This window comes from Aulonocara stuartgranti, assembly GCF_965226115.1.
Source record: "Aulonocara stuartgranti genome assembly, chromosome: 23".
NCBI classification, from domain to species: Eukaryota; Metazoa; Chordata; class Actinopteri; order Cichliformes; family Cichlidae; genus Aulonocara; species Aulonocara stuartgranti.
Window position 1 is genome coordinate 25,638,530 of NC_138958.1, and position 9,413 is coordinate 25,647,942.

General features: G+C 38.4%; 1 long non-coding RNA gene across 1 annotated transcript; it reads left to right on the forward strand.

Annotated features, from left to right (window-relative positions):
- Positions 1–508: 508 nt before the first annotated feature.
- On the forward strand, positions 509–3,343 carry LOC309701234. The gene is made up of 2 exons (XR_014274923.1): positions 509–1,052; positions 2,789–3,343. It is a non-coding gene; the product is annotated as an uncharacterized lncRNA (long non-coding RNA).
- The last annotated feature ends 6,070 nt before the right edge of the window (positions 3,344–9,413 follow it).

A 9,413-nucleotide genomic window follows, 5' to 3' on the forward strand; every position in this document is an offset into this window, starting at 1 on the left:
AAATACAAAAAGCCCACAACAAATTACAAAAAGCCCACAACAAAATACAAAAAGCCCACAACAAATTACAAAAAGCCCACAACAAAATACAAAAAGCCCACAACAAAATACAAAAAGCCCACAACAAATTACAAAAAGCCCACAACAAAATACAAAAAGCCCACAACAAATTACAAAAAGCCCACAACAAATTACAAAAAGCCCACAACAAAATACAAAAAGCCCACAACAAATTACAAAAAGCCCACAACAAAATACAAAAAGCCCACAACAAATTACAAAAAGCCCACAACAAAATACAAAAAGCCCACAACAAATTACAAAAAGCCCACAACAAAATACAAAAAGCCCACAACAAAATACAAAAAGCCCACAACAAATTACAAAAAGCCCACAACAAAATACAAAAAGCCCACAACAAATTACAAAAAGCCCACAACAAAATACAAAAAGCCCACAACAAAATACAAAAAGCCCACAACAAATTACAAAAAGCCCACAACAAAATACAAAAAGCCCACAACAAATTACAAAAAGCCCACAACAAAATACAAAAAGCCCACAACAAATTACAAAAAGCCCACAACAAATTACAAAAAGCCCACAACAAATTACAAAAAGCCCACAACAAATTACAAAAAGCCCACAACAAATTAAAAATCCTTGACGGAAAGGGATTGTCTGAAATACCGGAAGTGACACAAGCGTGATGTCACGAGAGGGGGCGTGGTCAGGGTTTTTGGTTGAGGCGCCACATTTCTGGGCCGAACAAAGCGCTAGCGAAAGAGCGAAAGTACACGGATAACACCAGCTATGGTTCGTACTTGCTGTGCGGTCGGTTGTAAAGTTAGATCGCACGGCCGGCAAGGGAATAAGGTTGAAAATGGTTTATCTTTTCATTCTTTCCCCACCTGGAAGCAACATGAGGCAGCTCATGTATCGGATGTTACCAAACGAAGGCGTCTAGCCTGGATAGCAGCTGTGAGACGAGCTGATATCCAGTTCTCTTCCATCTCCAAATATCTGTTGGTGCTCCAGACATTTTCATTCCCGTAAGTTATAGATATGTTCATATCACTCTTTATCCGGTCTTTAAGTCTGACGTCACTAGCATGGGCTCAAACGCTGCTGCAGGTCCATAAATCACAGGATCACTGTGGCATTACTGAGAGTTGAAAAACTGTCTAAAGTCTTTCATCTGTAATAAAATTATCAGCGTTCTGCTCTACCATGTGTAACAATTGAGTTTAACATCCAGGCATCCATGAAAACGAAACGGAATATATGACATTTAACAGAGTTAGAAATTAGCAGGAAGTTAGCTCGCTAGCTTCCATCTAAATGAGGGATTTTGGAAACAAATTCAAACGTACAACTCTGCTATCACTTCCAACATAAATGAAGACAGAAAACTAAACAGCAGTGACGTTTGTAGGGCACTGTGAGTAAAATGCGTTTGATTTCCTCCCGAACATTCAAATTAGTGCAATCATAAATTCATTCATGAGGTGCAAATTAGAGTGAGAACACGTGGAGGCTCTGGCTACGTTCACACTGCACGCGAAAACGCATCAAATCCGACTTTTTTGACCGTATGCGACCCATATCCAATCATGGTATGACGGTGTAAAAACAGCACAAATCCGATATTTTCAAATCCGATCTGGGTCACTTTCGTATGTGGTACTTAATCCGATACATATCTGATGTTTTAGGAAGCAACTGCTGTTTGAATGGTCATGACGCATTAAATCCGTCTTTTATTTCACTGACAGAAAACATATGCCAATTATCAGCGCTGGAGAAGACATTGAGAACATATGAGCGCTTCGTGTGCATCCCGTGCAGATGTTAGTGAAACTGTTGGGAAGATAACGTGAACATTTTATTTGTACTGTATAATCTGCAGATTCTGACATAAATCTGCAACTATCCTTTGAAGCACCGCTCCTCTCTAAAACAACAATAAGGATCATTATTAGGCCATATGTAAATAACAAAATAACTTAAAGCAAAATTGGACAACGTAAAGTCTGAAACAAGTCTTTATATTAAGGGCCATCAGTCAAACAATGCTGTTTGGTCTAAACAGAGCGCGTTGTGTGTGACGTCTTCTTTTGCGCATGCGGGCCACTTTGAGGGTTCACAAAGGACTGCGTTTGCTGTCACATTTTATTTGTAGTGTGAACAAGCAGACACAAAATCAGATTTAAATTAAAAAAAAAAAAAATCGGAATTGAGCATTAAGACCTGCAGTGTGAACGTAGCCATAGTGAGTTCAGTGCATTGATGTGACATTGTCCTGAAGGATTTAGTTATTCTCAATGGTTAAAGAAATTGCAATTATTTATTCATATTTATTATAAATAATCCTAATTATATATCTTGCTTCCATGTTTGTGTCCTGTGTCACAAAAAATAAATTTTTTACTATAATACATTGATTAATGACCTGCAGAATCTCCTTATCATATTACGTGTCCATAATTGTCACCTAAAGTCAAACTTTATGCTTTCTCCATCTTGAAAGTGATTACATCCTTGCATTACATACTTTAGGTTCATTTTCTGAAGGCAGGTTTCTGAAAGAGAACAGGCAGATTTGGAATATAACATGCAGCGTTCTATAGATGGATACATAAAAAAATGGAAAATTACATGTATGTGCTAACTTTCTAAATACTTTGTTACATTTATGATAAAATGGATTTGAAAGTAGATAAAACAAATTTATGTCGGCCTTGGCTCATTAGAGTCCTTGTCTTTAAATTAACTTTGTATGTTTCAGGTACTGCACTCTCAAAGACTGAATGAACCAGCATTGGGTCATTGTGAGCATCACAGGGAAGGTTGAAGCCGCCCACTGCACCTGTATGGCCGGAGTCCTGGAGACCTGCATCCATGGCGCTGCTCTTCTGTTTAATGTAGAAGCAACAGTGCAGATCTGTGGCACAAGGACTGTTACAGATGAACCTGCATACTGGGGTTTTCTGGGTAATATGACCAAGATACAGCCAGAGGTTGGCCATAAGATGGACTTCTCCTCTTCAGCTGACCAAAAACTGCTCTCAATCAAAACATAAACAGACCATCTGTAGTGACAGGTAAAAGGAGCCGTCCTCAAAAAAGAAAAATCCCACCTGCTACTGTGGAGGAGTTGTCACTGCTATTGGAATCTTTGCTGGAACACAGTAAAGCTGTGGGTTGTGGGAATGACCCATAATGTTTTATATAAGGGTCTAGATTTATGCCTGAAGTGCACTGCCGTGTAAATAATTTGCATTTACTGAATATGTACTGACTGAGTACCACTGTTCAAAAGTTGAATAAAGAAACAAACTAAGTTTTGCTCTTTTTTTTTATTAAAACCACCTTACAGAACATCACACCAGTTACAATGTAGAATCCATGTCATAGTTTATAAAGGACAAAATGTTTACACAAAATCATGACAGCATTTACACGATATCACCCACTACTAACGTTACTTTATTTACTATCAATTACTTCAATTTATGTTCTGAAAAATTACCACTATTTATACAGCACAAGACTAAAGAATATTTAACAGGAGCAAGTTTCATTTTCCCCTGGTTTTACTACCACACTGTTCACCAAAACGGCAGCAAACCTTCACCATCTTATCCAGAAGGGTCACCTCTTCACCCTCACATGGAAGAAGTAATCTGATTGGCATGGTGGTATGTTTGAAGCAGGTCCCTTGTGTAGCGCTGGAACTCAGTCACGATGTTTCATCCATTTCATGGGCTGGTTTGCTGCAATAATGCCAAATAATTAGTAACTCTATAAATAGAAGGTAGTTCTGCAAAATCACTCAGTAGGATGTTTTTTTCTAATTTTCTATGACCTCAGAGTACATCGAAAATAAAACTAATAGGCTATAAAGATATGAACATATTTAGAACTTACCGGAATGAAAATGTCTGGAGCACCAACAGATATTTGGAGATGGAAGAGAACTGGATATCAGCTCGTCTCACAGCTGCTATCCAGACTAGACGCCTTGGTTTGGTAACATCCGATACATGAGCTGCCTCATGTTGCTTCCAGGTGGGGAAAGAATGAAAAGATAAACCATTTTCAACCTTATTCCCTTGCCGGTCGTGCGATCTAACTTTACAACCGACCGCACAGCAAGTACGAACCATAGCTGGTGTTATCCGTGTACTTTCGCTCTTTCGCTAGCGCTTTGTTCGGCCCAGAAATGTGGCGCCTCAACCAAAAACCCTGACCACGCCCCCTCTCGTGACATCACGCTTGTGTCACTTCCGGTATTTCAGACAATCCCTTTCCGTCAAGGATTTTTAATTTGTTGTGGGCTTTTTGTAATTTGTTGTGGGCTTTTTGTATTTTGTTGTGGGCTTTTTGTAATTTGTTGTGGGCTTTTTGTATTTTGTTGTGGGCTTTTTGTAATTTGTTGTGGGCTTTTTGTATTTTGTTGTGGGCTTTTTGTAATTTGTTGTGGGCTTTTTGTAATTTGTTGTGGGCTTTTTGTATTTTGTTGTGGGCTTTTTGTAATTTGTTGTGGGCTTTTTGTAATTTGTTGTGGGCTTTTTGTATTTTGTTGTGGGCTTTTTGTAATTTGTTGTGGGCTTTTTGTATTTTGTTGTGGGCTTTTTGTATTTTGTTGTGGGCTTTTTGTAATTTGTTGTGGGCTTTTTGTAATTTGTTGTGGGCTTTTTGTATTTTGTTGTGGGCTTTTTGTATTTTGTTGTGGGCTTTTTGTAATTTGTTGTGGGCTTTTTGTAATTTGTTGTGGGCTTTTTGTAATTTGTTGTGGGCTTTTTGTATTTTGTTGTGGGCTTTTTGTAATTTGTTGTGGGCTTTTTGTATTTTGTTGTGGGCTTTTTGTAATTTGTTGTGGGCTTTTTGTAATTTGTTGTGGGCTTTTTGTATTTTGTTGTGGGCTTTTTGTATTTTGTTGTGGTTTGTTTTTTATTTGTTGCGGTTTTTTAATTTGTTGCGATTTGCACTTCCCAGCCACCGTAATATAGTCTATGTTACGTTATAATTATACTTGTGGAGCCGCAAGTTTGCCTCTCTTTCGTCCACTTTCGTCTTTACGCAACGTTACTCGGCCTCGCCTCTCCTTCACTGAACACAACTCCCCCTCCTCCCCCATCGCTTCACCTGCAGGAAGCGACAAGATGGACACGGCAAATCTCCGTTAACGAGTTACTGCGCATCGCCCCGTGCGTGGGGCTGGACGGCGTCAACGTGTTAGCTAGCTAACCACGCTAACGAGCTAACCACGCTAACGCCATGCAGCCCAGAGGGGCTGCACGGACTAAAATCCTTTCATTTTCTCAAAAGTTGACAGCGCGCCTTATGTATGAATTCTGGTTGTGCTTGATGGCCGCGAACCGATTTTATGTGGAACACGGCGCTCAGCAATCTGTCAAAAAATGTTTTAGTACGACTTTGGTAAGCTACAGAGCTGCACCGCTTGATGGATTGTCGGAGCATTACGGCTGAGCCTCGCGGAGTGATACGTACTGTGCTTCAACGTAATATTACCCTGTGTATAAGGACCATAAATGGCACCTGTTAAGAGACGTGGTTGCGAAGCGGATTTCAAACTCCAGGCTGTCAGTACAAGTCAGTACAAGTTGGGAACAGAGCAGCTGTGAAATCTGCCTATGTTATTGTGCTCAGCGTCTTTTAGTTTACATTTTGACTGCACAATTGTGAGCTTTTTGTTATGCACAAAAACAACATTGTTTTCTTTTATTTATGGAGCATTATTATTTAATAAATGCTCATAATTTATTTTTGAGTAAATTTTATGTACATCTGCTCTATGTTAATAAAAGTGCCTGTGTGACTTCTGGGACACAGCTTTGACTAAGAACTCTCTTTTTGTTCTTACTTTATGGCTTTAAAAATATATATCGAGATATATATCTTATATCGCCATCCAGCTAAAAAATATCGAGATGTGAATTTTGGGTCATATCGCCCAGCCCTACTCAAGACATTGGGTCAATGACCGAGGACCAGATGTGATAATCGTGATTTTATTTTGCACCTGCCGACATGAATTTGACATTTTGAGACTAAATTATACAAAGATACACCAGGGAACACAGGGGAATCCTACAATGACACAGAAAACAGATATCAATAAATAAGACTTCTATTTAAAAAGAAAAAGAATTTTGTCAGATAACCCAAATACTCATGTTAAACTCTCTTCTTACGAAGACAGCAAAAGAAGCTTGAGTGGATTAAACCAGCATCACATTTCACACTTGTAATGTCTGCTTTGCAACTACATCTAAACACTATTTTAAAAAAAATGTCAGCATTTCATCACCACAAGCTAAATATTCTACCTTTTTGTTTAGGCTTTAGATTTGGAAAGATTTAGCGTTATCCAGCTTAGGATCAGTCCACAGAAACCTTTTTAAACATTGATGAGGTGTGAGTTTTCACTGAGAGATTAGTGCAGTTGTACATAATCCCATTAATGAGGTGTCACAGAAAGCCCTGCAGGGCCCTTCAGCAGAAACACCTGAATGAACTGCAGCCTTTTTAATCTCATTATTAAAACCTGTCTGAGTCAAAGTGTCTGTGAGAGACTCGTCTGTGTGGCCTTTATTACCGCGGGATTTAAGAAAGTTACGACTGATTAATGTTGAAGAAACCTTTTAGTTTCTTGAGAAAAAGCTCCTGGAACCTAAAGCTTAAAGTACTTAGGGTGGAAATGCAGACTTATTTCCATTGTTTTGCTTACTGTTCACACTTTCTACCATCATCATAAAGAGGGAGACAACCAGCCAGGGTTCACTATAAATACAACTGAATATATCACATAAAAACAAAAGCGAGACATATAAAACAGCAATTTATAAACTGTTATCTAAAGTAGATGAAATTAAATTGTTGGACAGATCAAAGGTTCATACTACAGTAGCACTGTAGTATGAATATCTGGCTCAGTATGTTTTTGTGTTAGTAATTCCTTTAAAGTTTGACACGGCTCCAGATCTGCCACTTTAAATGCTGGCAGAGGGAAACCTCCCTTTAAATCCCCTTCACACTCACATGTAATGTTATCAGCATTAATGGCACATATTGTTTGTGAATGTGGTATTTCTTTGCTCTGGTATGTACTGCTGCACTCTGTGTCTCAGACTCTTGGGACGGGATAGTTTTCCTTTTTAAGGCAGGTTAGTCAGAGCTCTTCCCCCTCGAATGCTGTCATTAACAACCTGGGCCACCTCACCATGTGAGGACGAGGCTAAGTCTTGAAAGTTGCCTTGCATCCTCGCATTGTTATGATGTGAGATCACAGCGGCAGGGAAAGACGATGTTCGCATGAACCTCGACAGGTCTTCCTTGGAAGTTTATCCTTTTTGTAAAGGATCGGTTCTAGTTTTCATGGATCTGCAAGGATTGGTGTAGGCACAAACTGTAGGTATAGACTATAATTGTTGTCTATATTGAAAATAAAACATTGCTGAGCAAAAGTAGGAAATAAACACCCCCCAAATATCATCCTAAATACTCACAAAAAGATTAAAAATAACCCCAAAAGCATGCAGAACTACTACAAAAAGACTCAAACAACCATAAAAGAGTCATGGGGAACAAGATACGGAGAGCCTCAAAATTATTTTACTCCACGTTCTGCATGCAAAAAGTTTTGAGGCCATCTCGAATTTGGCTAGTCAGTGTACCCCACCATATTAAGAAGGAAGTGCAGACTGCTTGTGGTGGATGAATCGTCTCGAATTTTCTCTTGACTGAAGCTTGGACTTTCAAAGTTTCATTCAGCAATATTGTGATAGTGTTTGTCTCTGCCCATCAAGAACTGTCAACATTAACCTTTATTAAGAATAGCTCAACCCTAATTTTCCATCTTCCTTGAGCTAATGTGTTTACATTAGCTTAACCATAGCTCTTTGGCTAGCAGACCATTATATGTTAGTCCAAATTCACTACCTACCAAATATTACTTCTATTTAGTTTTCTGTCTCTACTTACATCAAAGTTATAGCACTGCTGTATTTCCTTTTTCAGAACATGTTTTATCATCTATGGATGTATATCAGCTAGCTACCTAGCTTCCAGCTAAGTTCTAACTAAGCTAAACCTTAAATCCTCTTGTCAATAAACTTTATTGTAACACCTGGGAGAACAGCCACATTGATCATTCAACAGGAATCAAGGAAATTTGGACTATTTTGCTCTTGATTGTGCCTCTATTTTTGTTTGACTAATAAATGCAACACGTGTATTGGGCGAAATATAAACATTACTGCCCCCACTCAGCAGCAGGTCCTGATATGGAAGCTGGCTCCAGAGCAAATCTCATCAACTTTAAAAACCTGAAGTTTTAAATTTTGGGTCAATTTCAAACTATTTTCTCACAATTTTGAGTTAGTATAACACTAACCCTAGATGTAGTGACCTGTATGTTAGCTCTCTCTAACCCAGTAATCTTACCTAAACCTAACCAAGAGCTAGGTCAGCCTAGTTTAACTTAGGTAACTTAGTATGGACATTTAAGTGCCTTTCTCTCAGTTGAGTGACAAATAATTGGGAAGTCTAAAAGTTACATCCACCAGCCACTACAAACTAATATCTGTCGATCAAGTGTATCCAGCAGGGTGATTGAATTAATCCTGATTTTACCCTTAACTTAACTAAATATTTTGCAAGCGTAACCTGAATTTTTGACTTTGAAATGGCAAAAAGCTTTTATTCAGTGGGGAAAAAAAGCTGCCATAGCCTGCTGCATGACTTCTTCTTGTTTTAACTATTACAGATGTGCCAAACACATGGATGTCCGTACTGATTGCAGACCCTTTTCGTACACTTAGATATGGAAATGCTACACATTGTTGGTTGACTGGTTTAAAAAAAATGAAACAGGTCTATTTTGTTTATGTCCAATATTTTGTTGACCTATCCACCCACCCCAACCTCACACTACACTGTGGCTTTAAAATTCACATGTTTTAAGGGACTTCCGCTCGTTAAACATGTTTTGTAATCATTTGCTTAAAATACTGATGAATACTCACATGACCACTCAAAGCCAATAAAAATATCAATATGTTATAAACAAATTGGAAAAAAACCTTATGTCAGCAACTCAAGTAACAGCTTGGACAATGGTTGTTTTTAATTCAGTTTAATTCAATTTTAATTAATTTATATAGTGCCAAATCACAACAATAGTTGCCTTAAATCACTTAGTGACAACAAATGCAGTGTGTTAAGCATGTCTGTTCCTTCCTTTGATCATAATTATGATTGTTTTGCCTTTTTCTTTATACATCCTGTCTTAAGGAAACAAATTTGTGGCTGCATAGAATATGAATGCCTGCAAAAGCAGAAGAAAGTGAAGAGAAAGGGCTGAGGGAGAAAGGAGAGAAGGCAAG